Raw genomic sequence first — 17,630 nt, 5'->3', positions numbered from 1 at the left:
ATATATATATATATATATATATATATATATATATATATATATATATATATATATATATATGTGAGGTACGATTCCGGTTAGGACTCAAGAAAATGGTGATGATTGCGAGGACAATTCTCTATCACCCATTTTGTCAAGGGCACAAACGTCAAACCCAAATACTTGGATGTGGTGCGTTCGCATGTGACCCACGTCCATGGAAACTAATACGGACTCGACGATTTAATAATGTGCGGCGAACGTCATAGAACGTCATTTAAATGAGTTATTATTTATTTTTGTTTATTATCATTTATTTTTATTTATTTATTTATTTTTTTGTTTTTGGTTAAACAACAAAATTCAAAAAAGAAAATTTTAACAGATATATGCTCGGTTTTAATGTTTTCAATATTTCTTTTTTCATTTTTTATTTCTTTTTTCGTTTTTTTATTTATTTTTGTTTTTTAATTATTATTTGTTTTTTTTTGTTTTTTTCTATTTTTATTATATTTACTACATACTTGAAGGTACTAGTGTTCTTTTTTTATTTTTTGATTTTTTTTATATTTTGATTTTTTTAATTAAATATCGGTTTGAATTTTTAATGTTTATGAATTATAAAATTTTAAATAAAAAGAATATTAAAGTTCATAATATTTTCCGTTTATACATTTTTTGAATCATATTATTTTTAGATCATAAAATTTTGAATCAAATTATTTTGAATTGTAGTATTTTGAATCATATGATTTTGGATCAATAATATATTCAATTAAATACAGTTTTTGTTCAAAAAAAATTATATATCACAATATATTTTGAATCATAAAATATATAATTAAGGATTATAAAATATTTTTAGATCATAACAAATTCAGGATCATAAACAAGTTGAATCAAAAGTTCTTTTTGAATCATAAATATTTTGAATCACCACATTTTGGAAGGTATTTGCTTTTCTTTTTTTTTTCCCCTTCTTTCCTTTTACCCATTTAACCTCCAAACAATTAACCTTTACCGAAAAATATCAAAATTTCGTACATAATTACAAAAACGTCTTATCATCTCCCGAGATATTGACGATAAATAATTACAAAAACGTCATATCATCTCGCGAGATATTGACGATAAGTAAAATCAAATCTCCACCTTTTATTTTTTCAATCATGCGACAAAGATTTGTCCTCACAATCATTACTTATTCTTGAGTCCTCATTCAATCCAACTTTTATATATATATATATATATATATATATATATATATATATATATATATATATATATATATATATATATATATATATATATATATATATATATATATATATATATATAGAGGAGAGTTCAATTGAGAAAAAAAAAGGTTGAGAATGGAGGAATCATTCTCAGCCAATCATTTATTTTTGCCGCAAAAGCCTCCAACGTACCGGCGGAAATGGGAAACGAATGCACATGTGTTTTTCAACATAACATATTTCTTTAAACTATGCTAATGATTACTTTAATATATACAAAAACATAGTTTTTTTCGTTTTATTTTTTATTTTTTATAAGCTATTTTTATCAAAAAAATGATTTTAAATATACCAAAATTCATGATTTTTTATTCTCTACAAATAGACATCCATATTGATATAGTTTTAAGATAAAATAAAATTTTTTTTTTTATATATTTTCAGCTATCGTTATTCATAAATGAATAACAATGCATCAGGTTTTATTACAGTACATTCGTTATTCACTTATGAATAAAAAGTATGATTTTTTTGTTTTTACAATTTAAGTATCATTCATATATTAATATAGCATATAATAAACATAGTATATTCATATTTTAATATTGGACGATGAACTTACTTGTGAATATTAACATAGTATATTCACTTGTGAATATTAGATGATATATTCACTTATGAGTATTAAATAATAATTCATATGTGAATATTACATAGTATTACATGGTATATCACATGTGAATATTACAGAATATATTCACTTGTGAATATTAGATGATATATTCACTTATGAATATTACACAGTATATTCACATATAAATATTACAAGATATATTCACTTATGAATATTAAAGGTATTTTGACAAATATATATAATTTTTATATGTTATTCACATATGAATAACATACAGACTTGCATATTTGTTTTGTGTTTTTAATAATCATATACTGATTCAGGTGAGAAAACATATTCATATGTGAATATAACGTGGTAATTTAGTTTATGCATTTCATCAAACAGTTGGAGTGCAAACAAGTTAACTATTTTAAAAATGTTAAAAACATCAAGTTATAATTCCAAATCATCATATACTTCCGATTTCGACTTCAGTGCGACATCCTATCTCTGATCCATTTCTCAATTTGATTTTGATTTTCGAAAATCCGATTGGGAACCTGTGATTACCGATTCTAAGTCCCTCAATGTCGACTGTGACTGCGAGTCAGAACTCCGATTCCAATTTCATGAACAACGAAGAAATTTCGGTTTAGTTGAAGAAATCTGGATGATTATTGAAGGTTGGAGGAAAATTTTTGATGATGAACGCACAGTTATCGAATTCTCTATAGTTACGTATTTGAGATTGAAGGTTATTACGATATTTACAAGTTTGCCACCGTGTCTTTTATGCTTAGATTAAATGAGTGGCTGAGAATGATTCCCCCATTCTCAACCTTTTTTATTTTCTCAATTGAACCCACCTCTCTCTCTCTCTCTCTCTCTATATATATATATATATATATATATATATATATATATATATATAAGAAGTGAGGTTACTCACTCGGTTAGTTAGTTAAGACTGACTATAATTATGACATCAAGCTCTTCACTGCTTCCTAATCCATCACTTGTCCGGACCTATTTGGATAATATAACAAGTTCATTATAACTTGTCTAAAGTTATCACTATATCAACTACAACGATCAATTACCTGATCACTAACTCACTAACTGAACCCGGTACCCATTTGTTACCAAACTAATCAAGTTTCCAAATACAATCACCTACCGATTTAACCATGTAAGTCGTTAGCCCAGTCAACAAATCTTAGTAATTAGGATATATAACCCTTGTCGATCAAATTAAACATATGATTGATTTCCAGTAATAGCACCATATCACGAATTCTCGTAACACATACTCGGGTCTAACAACCCTCTACAAAATCTTACATAAACAAATTTACATAAAAACAGGATAAAAGATAACTCTGCTAATCCCGATATTCAATCCACGTATCCCCATACTCTAATACGATTTCACGGTAATAATTCTCCGGAAACAAATCCCGAGCCTCTCCCCCGATCACGTGTTCCAAAACTCCTAAAACGATAGAAAACATGCATATATATATATATATATATATATATATATATATATATATCCTGCACGAAACTACGTCACGATAGTTAAATGGTCGTGTTGCGTCACGTGTAAGTCCCAAATTTGTTTGATGTATCAATCAGATCCAATTGATGGTGCAGAATCCCAATCAATTGGATGATGTAAGATCAAATGAAGAAGAAGGAGAAGAAGAATAAGATGAATCTTCAATGTTAATATGATTAGAATGATACTCCAACATACAAGATTCACACACACTTAACCCCTTTTAACCGTTCACTCTTATGACTCTACTAACACTATATATATATATATATATATATATATATATATATATATATATGGACCTAAGACCAAGCTCAAAAAACAAGGTCGTAACCGAAAACCCATTATTTGACCGAAAACACGTTCACGGCCGAAAACCAGTTCATGTTCGTGAACACCACCTGAGCCGCAAACACTCCAGCCGTAAACCCAAGGCTGTTTTCGGTCCTAGACTGAAAATTACAATTGCCTAGAAAAGTGTAGTATAAACCATATTTTTGACCCAACAATTTCCAGTCATCGTTGCACGATTGTGACTTTGAAGGGCTTCTTTTGGCGGATCTCCCTCTTGGCGCATTTTGCTACGCATGTACGTAGTAGGGAACATATGCACGATTTGGACAATTTCTAGCAATGTGTCCGGGTGTTCCACAGTGAAAACATGTCTTTTTCTTCACGTAGGAATTGTTTCTGCTTTCCCTTGGTTGAGTGCCCTTGCCTTGTCTCTGATTGTTCCCACAAGCACACTTGCAGCAGTCACTTTGTTTCGCTTGTTTTGGTAGCCTGTATTTACCAACAACAGGTTTAGAAGTAACTTAGTTAGAAACAACAGATTCAGAGTTCAAGGAGTCATTTGTTTGACAATCAACAACATCAACATAATTGGAATTATTTATGTTCTCCTTATCTCCTCTTCCACTACTTTACCTGCACAAGAAGTAGAGTCATTAGTATCTTTCATCTCAACACCCTCAGTTGGCCCTGATTGTTCAGTCTTAACTGAAGCTGGTGTAGGGGGTTGGCCAAGCTGAGCGAGTATCTCTGCTTCATTGGTTTCAAGGGGTGGGGTATAGTTGTCATTGAAGGGAGGTGGAACACTATGATACCCTAAACCCTTGGTTTGATTATCTTTTGTAACAACGGGAATTTTCGAAATAAATATTTGATTTTTAAAACATTCATTCATTCATAAATATTGTCAAACACATTGTATCAATGTTATTATCACAAAACATTTCCCCAGAATCTCCACAAAAACTCCAATGCGTGTGTGTAAGAATCATGTCGGCGCCTTCCCGCGCTCATCACTAGTACCTGAAACACATAACACAACAACTGTAAGCATAAATGCTTAGTGAGTTCCCCAAAATACCACATACAACACATACGCCACTCAAGGCTATAATACGACCCTCCGGTCGCTGTGTCTCAGTGGGACCCTCCAGTCTCGTAGCTCGTTGGACCCTTAGGTCCGGTCATAGCTCGTTGGACCCTCCAGTCCGGTCTATATCATCATACAACATACAAATATCACATAGCACATAATCTCATACATAACAAATAAGACCCTCTGGTCATCGCATAGTACCACTCTAGGTAACGTATAGTGAGAAGACTCACCTCAATGTCTCGAAAAATATCTGACTCGGAAGAAGTATGATCTAGCCTCCGCCTAATCACATAAAGTAATACTCCCATAAATACAACTGTACTCATCCCTAAAGTCAACAAGGTCAACGGTCGAACTTGACCCGACTCGGCGAGTGCACAATGGCAACTCGGCGAGTCCACACGTGTCCATTGACTCTCTTAATCCCTCTCTTGACACGTCGAGTTCTTCCCCCGACTCGACGAGTTCCACCTGGCATGAATCGAGGGGCCACCCCAACTCAACTCGTCGAGTCTCAAGAACAACTTGGCGAGTTCCAACTTGAACTCAGACCCCTGACTCTCCCTGACTCACCGAGTCATTCCCCCAACTCGGCAAGTCCACTCACTGAGTGATTAACAGACAACCTTTATACTACTCGCCGAGTCTGTTCTTGGGACTCGGCGAGTTCATGCCATGCACAATCTCAAAACGACTTCTGAGGTAAGATCTGTTCCATACAATCATAAATCTGGCCTCCCCAAGCATGATAATCACGTAAAGTTCGGACCTTGACACACATATAATATATAAATGGTCCAAAATGGTGATTTAGCCCCAAAAATGTCATTCTAAGCTCATGACTTCCAAAATGGCTCATAAAGCTCCAAGGGTTTAGGTATCTGGACCTCTTTGAGTCCAGATCCAAAGCACAAACTCGAAAAGGGGACTAAATACTCTACATACTCTTCTTCTAAAGGGTTTAAAAACCCTAACTTTATGAATCAAAGCTCAAAACTGGAGAAGGTCTGAAGGAATACCTTAATATGAAGCCTTTGATCCCTGAAGACACTAGATTTGCACTTCCTTCAGCCTTCTTTTGCCTTGGACACCTTCACCTTCAAATTTCACCAACAAAAACTCAAGATTGCCTCTCCTTTCCTCACAAACGCTCTAGATCTCTTTAGAGTTTCTCTCTGGGGGTTGGTGGCCACAAATGACGGCCATAAGGCCCTTTAAATAGGTCTCAAACCCTGGAAATTAGGGTTTCATTAAACAGCGTGGACTCGTCGAGTCCACTCATGAACTCGCCGAGTCCAGCTGTGAACTCGCGTACAAATCCGCGACCATACTCGGCGAGTCTAGACGCCAACTCGCCGAGTACCCCCACAAAACCTAAAAATAAAAGAACAAAATATCATACCTGGGAATCCGGGTGTTACATCTTTAAATGTTAATTGTTTGTCAATCATTGAAGCAACTACCTCACTTGACACATCAAATTTCTTGAAGTTAAAATCAGCATTTTTAAAACGGATCTTCAATGTGTTAAGTTCTTCAGTTGCAACAGCAAGTTGTTTCTTAATGTAATTATAGTTCCCACACTTGTTACTGTACTCCTCCTGCAATTTCCTAAAGTCCTTAGTCTTGGCCTTTAGTTGTTCTTTTAATGGTTTTTGGCATTTCCTAAGGTTATACCTCTCATATTTAAGGTACTTGTTTTCACTTTTTAATAAATTGATTTGATCTCGGAGAAATTTAATAGTAGTTTCACAAGATTGAGAGCATGAAACTTCATTGACCGGGATTTTTGCAGAACTCATTGTTTTTTTTTAAATTGCCCTTTGACTTAAAAAATCAAAAGTGAACCTTAAAAGTCAAGCTTGAAAAGTCAAACTTAGAAGTCAAACCGAAAAGCTAAAGTAAAATTTTGAAGGTTAAACAAGAAAGTCAAAGTTTAAAGTCAAAGGTCAAACTTGAAAGTCAAAGTCAAAATTTTAAGGTCAAAAGTCAAAAATGATAGTCAAAAATTAAAAACCAAAATTTTGGGTAGAAAATGGAATTTAAAATTTTGAAAAATTGAATTTTGGGCTAAAAGTGTTAAAAATGCGAAACTAGAACCGAAACAAGGAGTCGTTTTGAATTAAATCGGGAAGGCGAATAACATCTCGCAAGCTAATGAGTTGGTAAGGCGGCTGGTTGATGATTCGCATGACCCGGGTTCGAAACCTTACACCTCCAATTTCTTTTGAATATTGGTCGTGAATGCGAAGAGACCTGGACCCCCGAAGAAGGCTCGTCCGCTAGGCTGAACACGCTGTTGACCGAGAACGTTCGAGAACCGAACACGTACGAGGTGTGCGGCCAAGAACGTTCAAAGCCAGAAACGTTGTTGGGCCGTGAACTTTGCAAGACCTCGGACCGTAAACTAGTTGGGACGTAAAAGCTTCTTCGGTCGTGAAAACTTCGGTTGGTCGTGAACACTACTTCGGATCGCGATAAAACAGCGTTTTTCACCTTTTTAAGCCCAAAATCTCGATCAAAAACTCGTTTTTATGAAAAACTTGAAGAACAAAACCCCAATATTTCTTCAAAAACTATCCAAAATCACATAATCCTTCAAGAAAAAGTGCAAAAACGCTCCAAATCTTGCCAACATGATTGATACAATCCTTGCTCTGATACTAACTGTAAGTCCCAAATTTGCTTGATGTATCAATCAGATCCAATTGATGGTGCGGAATCCCAATCAATTGGATGATGCAAAATCAAATGAAGAAGAAGGAGAAGAAGAATAAGATGAATCTTCAATGTTAATATGAATAGAATGATACTTCAACATACAAGATTCACACACACTTAGCCCCTTTTGACCGTTGACTCCCTCTACCACCTGACATCTATTTATAAGGAACATGGGCCGTGAACAGGTTCAAGGCCATGAACCAGTTCACGACCGTAAACACCCACCTGGGTCATGAACCCTCCTAACCGCACACACCACATGGACCAAAAATTATTAAAGCCTAGCAAAGTAAAGTATAAACCATATTTTTGACAAAACAAAATGCCACGTTTCCTTCCTCTTTTACCACATGTCTCGATGATTGCGACGTATCTTGATGACTCACTTCACTTCGCGCCATGGTAAGTATGCAACCACGACGTGGTGACCCAAGAATTGACCGTTTGACTTTGACTTTCTGAAAATAGCAACATACTTTCATCCTAACTTTAAATAGTCATACTTTTTTCATACGAACTCCGTTTTCAACGATCATTATATCCACATATTTGTATCAGAGTAATCTATCACGTTCTTCCACAAACTCATATCCATTCTTACATAATAATACATGTTATGGAAAAACATGTGTTACAAGCTCTCTCCCCCCTTAAGAAGATTTCGTCCTCGCAATCTCGTTAACAGGCTACGACTAGGTTATAATAACCTACTTTATCATTCCCGTACATTCACATGTAAGTATAATCACTTCCATACCAATAATTATCATTGTTAGGAAGCAAAGCGGATAACAAGCAAAACTTTAAGCATACAAGACACAATATTTACATGGTTCGGTCAAGGTGACCTACATCCAGGGACAGGATGTGAGTATTCTTTATTTCAAGCTCTCAAATAGAGGTTAGAAGTACATTCACAGAGATTCTCATAACACTATAGAATTTCAAGATACAAGACATTACAAATGACTCTGCATGCATCCCTATTTATATGTGGGGGATCAAACCTAAAACCCTAATGGGCCAAGCCTATTAGCCCATAGGCCCACGAAAGGTGTCAACCAATCACAATCCTTTATGCATCATCTTCTGGAACATTCATGCTTGCATGAGCATCAACAACACACATGATGGAGCATCATGATCCATAGTGGCATATCATGATGCAAGAGTGGCATATTAGGATCACCATGGCATATCAACCATCATGTTGGCGCATCAAGAAATAATCCTTGAGCATCATCAACTTCTAAGCTTTATTGAACAATCTTGAGCATCATAGGGGACTTCATATGTGACATCCCCATTTTCACGGCCAGAAAATACCGATTTGTTTATGCTTAGTTAAAAATCAGAGTATCCTTTTTGAAGAATAGTATTGCGGAATTTATTCCCAGAAAACATGATAAAGATGTTATCAAAGCATTTTCGACGAAATGTATTTTATTTATATTAAAACTTTGGGACGTCATCGTTAATACAGAAACACAAGCATAACGAAATATTACAAGCCTTTCAGTAATTAAACTAGTGGCTTAATACTCATTGAATCTCTCAGCAGAATGTATCTTTCATATAGCTACTTGTGATACAATAAACTGAGTGGGTCAGGTTGGGAAACCTGGTGAGTACATAGAGATTTTAATCCCAAAATGTTATATCATATATATATATATATATATATATATATATATATATATACAATTCACCTCATATAAGTAATTTTACCCCACCTCGTCGATCCTCACAATGACACGATCCATACTCTCGGATCTAAAATTAACAATAGTATTATTTAATTTAGAATTAGGGTTTCTAGGGTTATCCTATCAGGTATAAATAGGACCCTTGGGTGTCCTATTTTCGTCCAAGCCATATACTAGAAGGATAGCCGAAAATCCTCTTCTACTTCTCTCTCTTCTCCTATGTTCTTGTTGCTAGGGTTTGGGTACAAACCATTAAAGGCACTAAACTTTTGGTGCTTACTTCTCAAGTCAACAGAGGAAGGAATCAAATAAACTTTTTTGCTATAACAAGTTAGAGGTATGTAACTCTAATTTATATTTTTCGAAATTGCTAGGGTTTATGCTAGTTTTGTTAATTTAAAGTATGTTTCCTTAATGTGAAAGACATAGATCTTATTAAGTTGCATGTACCCAATATTAATTGTTAAGTGATTTTCCACCTAAGCAATTTTGTTGTAATCTAAGAAAACCATCAAAAACAAGGGGTTGTTAAGCCTTTATTCTCGTCATTTTGCACCCCAAACCCTCCCATATGATGCTCTAACAATTTTGAGAAGACAGATGAGACAAGAGGCGGTCTAGGGTGCATATGGCTTGGATTGAAGGTGGAAAGCTTGTAAGCTAATCATCTTCTCCATTTTTAAGCTAGTAGGTCTTTAATGGTGTTTTGATGAATTGGTTAGATTTGCTTAGTTTAGTTAGCATATAGATTAAGCATGATGTTCTTGATAGTGTTTAGAAGCTTTAACCAAGCTTAGAAAGTGATTTCCATGGTGAAATCTATGTATGTGAAGTTAGGAATTGAAACCCTGACTAATGAGATTATGAATTGATGCATTATAGTAGATTGTAATGAATTCAATATTATGGGATGCCTAACTCATTAATTAAATGAGACTAAGAAATAAAGAATGTAAAGACAGAATTATGATCCAATAAGTGGTCATGTTGACTTTAAAAGTCAAAATCTCATAATATGCTAAGACAAGTCTTAAGAATTTGTATGTATGTATAATTAGGCCTAAGAGCAAGAAAGTTAGATCAAGATGCATAAATTGAAAAGATGAGCCAAAACAGGACAATTAGTATTCTCTAACTCATAAGGCGAGTTGTTGTTCTCACTTTCACTCTCACTCTCACTCTCTCTTTAGATTTATGTTATATATATATATATATATATATATATATATATATATATATATATATATATATGTGTGTGTGTGTGTGTGTGTGTGTGTGTGTGTGTTGGAGCTTGGGGCACTAAGTGAATGTCCCCAAGTGAAGAGACGAAGATAGATGAATATTATATGTGTAAGAGCATGGATTAGATCATGTACACATATTAAGAGTATGTAAGAGGTATACAAAATATACATGTAATAGAGCATGCATGTATATAAAGATTATATGGGTTTAGATAAGAAAGGTATTTGCCAAATACCTTAGAGATAGAAGAAAGAGTTAGAAGATGATTATATGCAAAATAATCATAAGATTAACTATGTATATCAAGCTATCATTAATATTGTGTAGAATGTTATATGGTACTAGTCATAGATAAAGATTAAGTACTTAAAGAGTTAAAATCTAGAAGAGAAATATTATAAGGTTTCTTGATGAGACATAGAGATAGATTGTCCATGGGACAAGTGCTATGTGATGAGTCACATAACAAAAGATAGAGGTTCCTTCGGGGATAAAGATAGAGGTTCCTTCGGGGACAAAGATAGAGGTTCCTATGGGGACAAAGAGTATGACTCCTTCGGGAGTAAGAGTATGGTTCCTTCAGCAGGGACAACGACCCCCGTTTGGTATGGCGAGAGAATTCTATGACATGAGGGATGGAGGGCCAACTGATAGAGCACTACCGGTCATGGTAAGACGAATGAGGGATACTGGTAATTTGGCTCAGAACACTGCTGACCAAATGCACCAAATGCGAGCTTGCGGTTGCGAGAGCGGAGCAGGAAACGCAGGAGGTTATCAGAGATTTTCACATGAGACAGGAGATGTGGGAGGCCCGACTACGGGACACCGAGTGACAGGCAGCTCGACTTTAGGGTGCATCCACTTCTTCAACACCACCTTCTGACGCATCTTGTCGTGATTAGGATCTGCTCCATCACCTACTAGTATCATTGTGATTTTTCTTTTATATGTATGCTACTTTATGTACTACTGGCGATATGTTTAAGTGATTAAACTACTCATAGGGTCTTCATGCTGTCGGATCATATGTTTTTTTCCCATGTATTGTATGCCTTTTTGGCAAATTTTCATGTATTAAAAAAAATTAGTATAAATGGAAATGCTTTATGTTTTTATCGTGATGTTGTTATCTGCTATGTATTTTATTTCCTTGTTTTATGTAAATACATGGAATCACTTAAACGCACACTCGATACGCCAATTCTATGGGATTCTAAACTCGGATTAATGTGATATGTACTCAATAGCTTTCTGTTCGTTGACAGAAAGATGCCTCAAAGACCCAACTGTGGAAACAATGCAACACCGACCCTGCCGAAATAAACTCAGTTACATTCCAAGCAGTAGTGTCCGCTGTGGTCACTGCAGCACTTGCGCAGATTTGCAACGGAAACAACGGAGAAGGAAACGGGCATGGAACCGGAAGCACAAATCAGTAAACAAACCACGGAACCACACAAACCTGCACCTACAAGGACTTCACCAACGCCAAACCTCGAACCTTCAATGGAACAGGAGGCGTAATAACCCTGAAGCGATGGATTGAGAAGGTGGAATTAGTTTTTGAAATTTGTGGGTGTCCGGATGGGTGCAAGGTCAAGTTTGCGGCCTGCACATTCATTGATCAAGGTCTCTCTTGGTGGAATGGCCACGTAGAGGCCATGACACTCCCAGTGGTGAACGCGATGCCATGGGAAGAGCTTAAGGAAATGATGTTGGCTGAATACTGTCCAAGAGGCGAAATTCAAAAGATGGAACAAGAACTATGGAACCTCACAGTTCAAAATTCCGACATCGACGCATACATATCCAAGTTTAGCGAGCTATCTCTCTTGTGTCCCAGAATGATCACCTCAAAAAAGAAAAAGATTGAGAGGTTTATCTAGGGATTGACCGCGCCAATCCAAGGGAATTTCATTGTGGCAAACCCTGAGATGTATGATAGTGCAAAGAGGATGGCCAAGAAATTGTATGATCATGGCAACAAAAAGGGTGCCAAAACTGGAGAAGCGGAGGTTAAGAAAGAAGGTGAAAGCAAGAAAGGGAAAACAATAAGCGAAAGGGAAAACAAAACCCTGAATCATCAAAGAAACAACAAATTGTGATCGTCCATGCTGCAACCCAAGCTACCACTACACCACATTCTCCAGCCTCATCCATACCAAATAACCCTAAGCAATACTCAGGGACCCTACCTAAGTGCAACAAATGCAATTTTCACCATCAGGGAGAATGCAGGGAGATGCACTATACGAGCTGCAACCGAAAGGGTCACACTGCCAGATTCTGCAGGACATATCCACAAATAAACCAAAAATCAAGCAACAAGAACAACAAGAACAACAACAACGACAACAAAACAACAACCGCAACAAAAACAACAACAACAATGCTGGGGCCAGTTACACCTACTATGGGTGTGGAGAAACCGGCCATTTCCCGCATAACTGCCCCAAAGCAAACAATCAAGGGGCAGGAGCTGTAGGGAGAGTGCTGACAATGGGTCAAGGTGAAGCAGTGCAGGACCTAACAGTTGTTACTGGTACGTTCCTGCTTAACAACTCGTACGCATGTATCTTATTTGATAGTGGGGCGGAGTGAAGTTTCGTTAGTAATAAATTCAAACACTTACTAAATCAACAACCCCAGAAGCTTAGCAAAGCCTTCACGGTGGAAATGGCTAATGGGAAAACTGAAACAACCAAAGATATCTATATAGGATGCACATTAACACTAAACAATCATTCATTTCAAATAGACTTGATGCCAGTAAATATTAGGAGTTTTGATGTGATAATCGACATAAATTGGTTAAGCCCCCACCATGATGATATAATATGTTGCGAGAAGGCCGTTCGCCTTCATCTCCCCGATCACAAAACCCTAATAATCTATGGTGATAAACTTTGTGCCAACCTTCGCCGTATCTCGTATATCAAGGCACAAAAGTGTCTACACAAGAAGAACTACACATTCCTTACTCATGTGGTGGATAAGACCAAAGAGGAAGTGAACATTCAAGACATTCCAGTGGCATGTGATTTCTCGGATGTATTTCTAAAAGACCATCCTGGAAAACCCCAGAAAGACAAGTCGAATTCCGAATCGACCTTGTGCTTGGAGCCACTGCGATCGCCAAATCACCCTATAGGTTGGCTCCCGTCGAAATGCAAGAATTAGCAAGCCAACTGAGTGAAATCCTGGATAACGGATTCATAAGACCAAGTTTCTCTCCATGGGGAGTCCCGGTTCTTTTCGTTAAAAGAAAGACGGATCCTTCAGGATGTGCATTGACTATAGGGAATTGAATAAGCTCACCATCAAAAACCGATATCCACTTCCACAAATCGATGATCTATTTGACCAACTTCAAGGGGCCAGTTACTTTTCGAAGATTGATCTGAGATCTGGTAATTATCAACTCAAAGTCCGAGATGAGGACATTCCTAAGACTGCTTTCCGAACTCACTACAGTCACTACGAATTCGTCGTGATTCCCTTCGATCTAAAGAATGACCCCGCTATATTTATGGACCTCAAGAATCTAGTCTGCCGCCCGTTCCTTGACAATTTCGTAATCATTTTCATAGATGATATTCTTATTTATTCTCGAAGTGAAGAAGAGCATGGTCAACATCGCCGTCAAATCTTGGATACCCTAAGAGCTGAAAGACTTTATGTGAAGCTTTCCAAACGCGAATTCTAGATCCGTAGTGTAAAATTTTTGGAACATGTAGTCAGAAAGGAAGGGATTCACGTAGATCCTTCAAAATAAAGGCCATTGAAGGCTGGGCTATCCTGAGAACCCCAACAGAAATCCGTCAATTCTTGGGGCTCGCAGGCTACTACCGAAGGTTTATCCAGAATTTTTCTAAGATCGCCAAACCCCTTATAGCCTTGACGCAAAAGGGTGTGTCTTTCAACTTGGCAGAAAAGCAAGAAGCCACCTTCCAAACCCTTAAGCGAGCCCTTTGTAGTGCGCTAGTATTATCCTTACCAGAGGGAACCAAAGATTTCGTGATCTACTGCGATGCTTCGAACCAAGGGTTAGACTGTGTCCTCATCCAGCGCAGGAAGGTGATAGCTTATGCGTCCAGGAAACTAAAGAAGCACGAAGAAAATTACACCACTCATGATCTCAAGGTGGGAGTGGTGGTCTTCACTCCAAAGATTTTGAGGCACTACCTCTATGGTACAAAGTGCACCATTTTCACCGACCACAAAAGCCTCCAGCACATTCTGAATCAGAAAGAGTTAAACATGAGGCAGCAAAGATGGGTTAAGCTGCTAAATGATTACGAGTGCGAGATCAAGTACCACCTGGGGAAGGCTAACGTGGTAGTCGATGCCTTGAGCAGAATAGAATATTCAGGTTGCCGGGTGAAAACCTTAACCATAACAATCTAATCTCACCTAACCTTGCAAATCAAGGAAGCCCAAACATATGCGTTGAAGTCGGAAAACAGCGCAAATGAAATGTTGCGTGGGATGGATAAAAGTTTGGAAGCCAAGGAGGACGGAGCGTACTATTTCATGAATAGAATCTGGGTCCCTAGACATGGGGGATTCATAGAAGTGGTTTGAATGAGGCCCACAAGACACGATATTTTATTCATCCTGGGTCGGATAAGATGTATCTAGATATTAAAAAACATTATTGGTGGCCAAATATGAAGGCAGAGATAGCCACTTTTGTGAGCAAGTGTCTTACTTGCGCCAAAGTGAAAGTGGAATACCAAAAGCCCTCAGGATTATTGCAACATCCAGCGATACTCGAGTGGAAATGGGAAAGGATAACTATGGACTTCGTGACCAAATTACCAAAGACTGCAGACGGATTGGATGTTATCTATGTAATCGTCGAGAGGTTGATAAAATCTACTCATTTCCTGCCAATAAAAGAATCCTACAAGATGGAAAAGCTGACCCGAATCTACATCAAAGAGATCGTGAGACTCCATGGGGTGCCAGTGTCTATTATATTGGATCGAGATAGTAGATTCACTTCAAGATTTTGGCAATCTCTTCAGAAGTCAATAGGAACACAACTAGATATGAACACTGCTTACCACCCTTAAACGGATGGCCAAAACGAGCGAACCATCCAAACACTCGAAGATATGCTTCGAGCAAGTGTGATAGACTTCGGCAAGTCATGGGATACACACTTACAGCTAATCGAGTTCTCATACAACAACAATTATCATACAAGTATAAAGGTTGCTCCTTTCGAGGCGTTGTATAGTCACAAATGCAGATCACCTCTATGTTGGGCTGAGGTGGGTGACACCCAACTAGCAAAAGGGCAATCACCGAACATTACTTTAACAGGGCCAGAATTCGTGAGACGACAGAGAAGATAATCCAAATCAAAGCTCGACTTCAAGCATCGCGAGACTGACATAAGAGCTATGCCGACAAGCGGCGAAAGCCATTAGAATTTCAAGTCGGGGATCGAGTGTTATTGAAGGTCTCTCCCTGGAAGGGGATGGTCCGCTTTGGGAAATAGGGAAAACTGAACCCACGATACATTGGACCGTTCGAGATTCTTTCCCGAATTGGTCTAGTGGCTTACAAGCTGCAGCTACCTGCCGAGCTCAGCAACGTACATCCCGTGTTCCACGTCTCGAACCTGAAAAAGTTTCTATCATATGAAACTCTTGTCATTCCTTTAGAAGAGATCGAGATCAATGAGAATCTCCTGTTCGTCGAAGAACCAGTTGAGGTATTAGATAGGGAAGTGAAGTGTACGAAACAAACCAACACTCCGATTATGAAGGTTCGATGGAACGCTAAGCGTGGACCGGAATTCACATGGGAACGCGAAGACCAAATGAAGCAGAAGTACCCTCACTTATTCTCTCCTTCATAATCCTAGTTTTCAAAATAATTTCGGGACAAAATTCCCTCTAATGGGGGGATGATGTCACAACTGGCATTTTAGCCAGGAAATTCTGTGGTCATGTAAATAAATGTCATCTATGATAATATTTGTAACTCTAACTTGTTATCATACATTATGTTCATTCTATGACAACAAACTTAGTCAGGATCCACAATTGTAGTTCAAGACTCTATGCAAAACATTTCAAAAAGCCAATTGGGAGTCGAAAACCCTAAAAATCCCGGTTCAAGTTCTTTATGGACTAGGATTTTCTTATTGGGCCTAATGGACCAATAAGCATTCACTTCAACTATATTGGGCTTAGAAACCCTATCTCGATTCTAAATAGACCCAATTCATAAATTTATAACATTTTGGACCATATGGGCCTAAAATGATTCATTCTAACCCTAATGGGCCTTAATGGGTCATAAACTCCCTTTCTTTCATTCAAATGGGACGTAAACCATCTAATGGGCCCAATGGGCCAAAAAATAATATTGGGCCCATGAAATTCGAACAAAGCCAAGGATTTGAGCCCAAATCCATTTCATCTTCATTCATTGATTCCATTCTTGGCCCAAAGAGTAAAAAAAAAGAATGAGATGAAAGAAGGATAAATTAATATCATGACAACACATAATTATCTAACATACATATAGATAATCACATGTATCCAAGAAGTTTATTAACCACCATGCAAAAATCTTTCTTCTCTCCTCTCCTTATTACTCTCAGCCAATACCAACACCCCACCACCTTCATTTCTTTTCAAAATTCTCTCAAGAATCCTCTCAAGAACACTCCTCGTTTCCTCTAAACTTTCGAGTTTTTGTGTGTGTCTTCAAAAGATTTTCATTTAAATCATCAATCCTTGGTAAGTCCTTATATAACCAAGTTCTACAACTTCATTTTCATGTTATAACACTCCTTCTAAACAATTGTTTGTGATCAAGCTCTTAGAAACTTCCTAAGTTCGAAAATCACTCAAGAAAGCTTGCTAAAGGCCAAGATCTCTCCATTTCTTCTTCAAAAACCAAGAATACCCCCTTGTTTTCGGTTTTTACATGTTTTTGGGGGAGAATACAAGTGTTTATGTGTAGATTTATGTATTTATGCATGTTATGTGTGATTTTCTTGGTTTATGTTGTGATTATGTGATAAATCTTGTTGAATCTCGAATACTCTAACAAAAATGGGCGAGATTCATAAACTAAAACACTCTAAACATCATACAAGGATAAAAGTGTTATGCATACCTAAGATGTGAAGAACAAAACAAAGATC

Source organism: Lactuca serriola, chromosome 9 (genome assembly GCF_051521515.1).
Source record: "Lactuca serriola cultivar US96UC23 chromosome 9, Lser_US96UC23_V15, whole genome shotgun sequence".
In the NCBI taxonomy this organism is placed as follows: domain Eukaryota; kingdom Viridiplantae; phylum Streptophyta; class Magnoliopsida; order Asterales; family Asteraceae; genus Lactuca; species Lactuca serriola.
The sequence above is the reverse complement of the archived record's forward strand: the minus strand, read 5'-3'. Positions refer to the sequence as shown.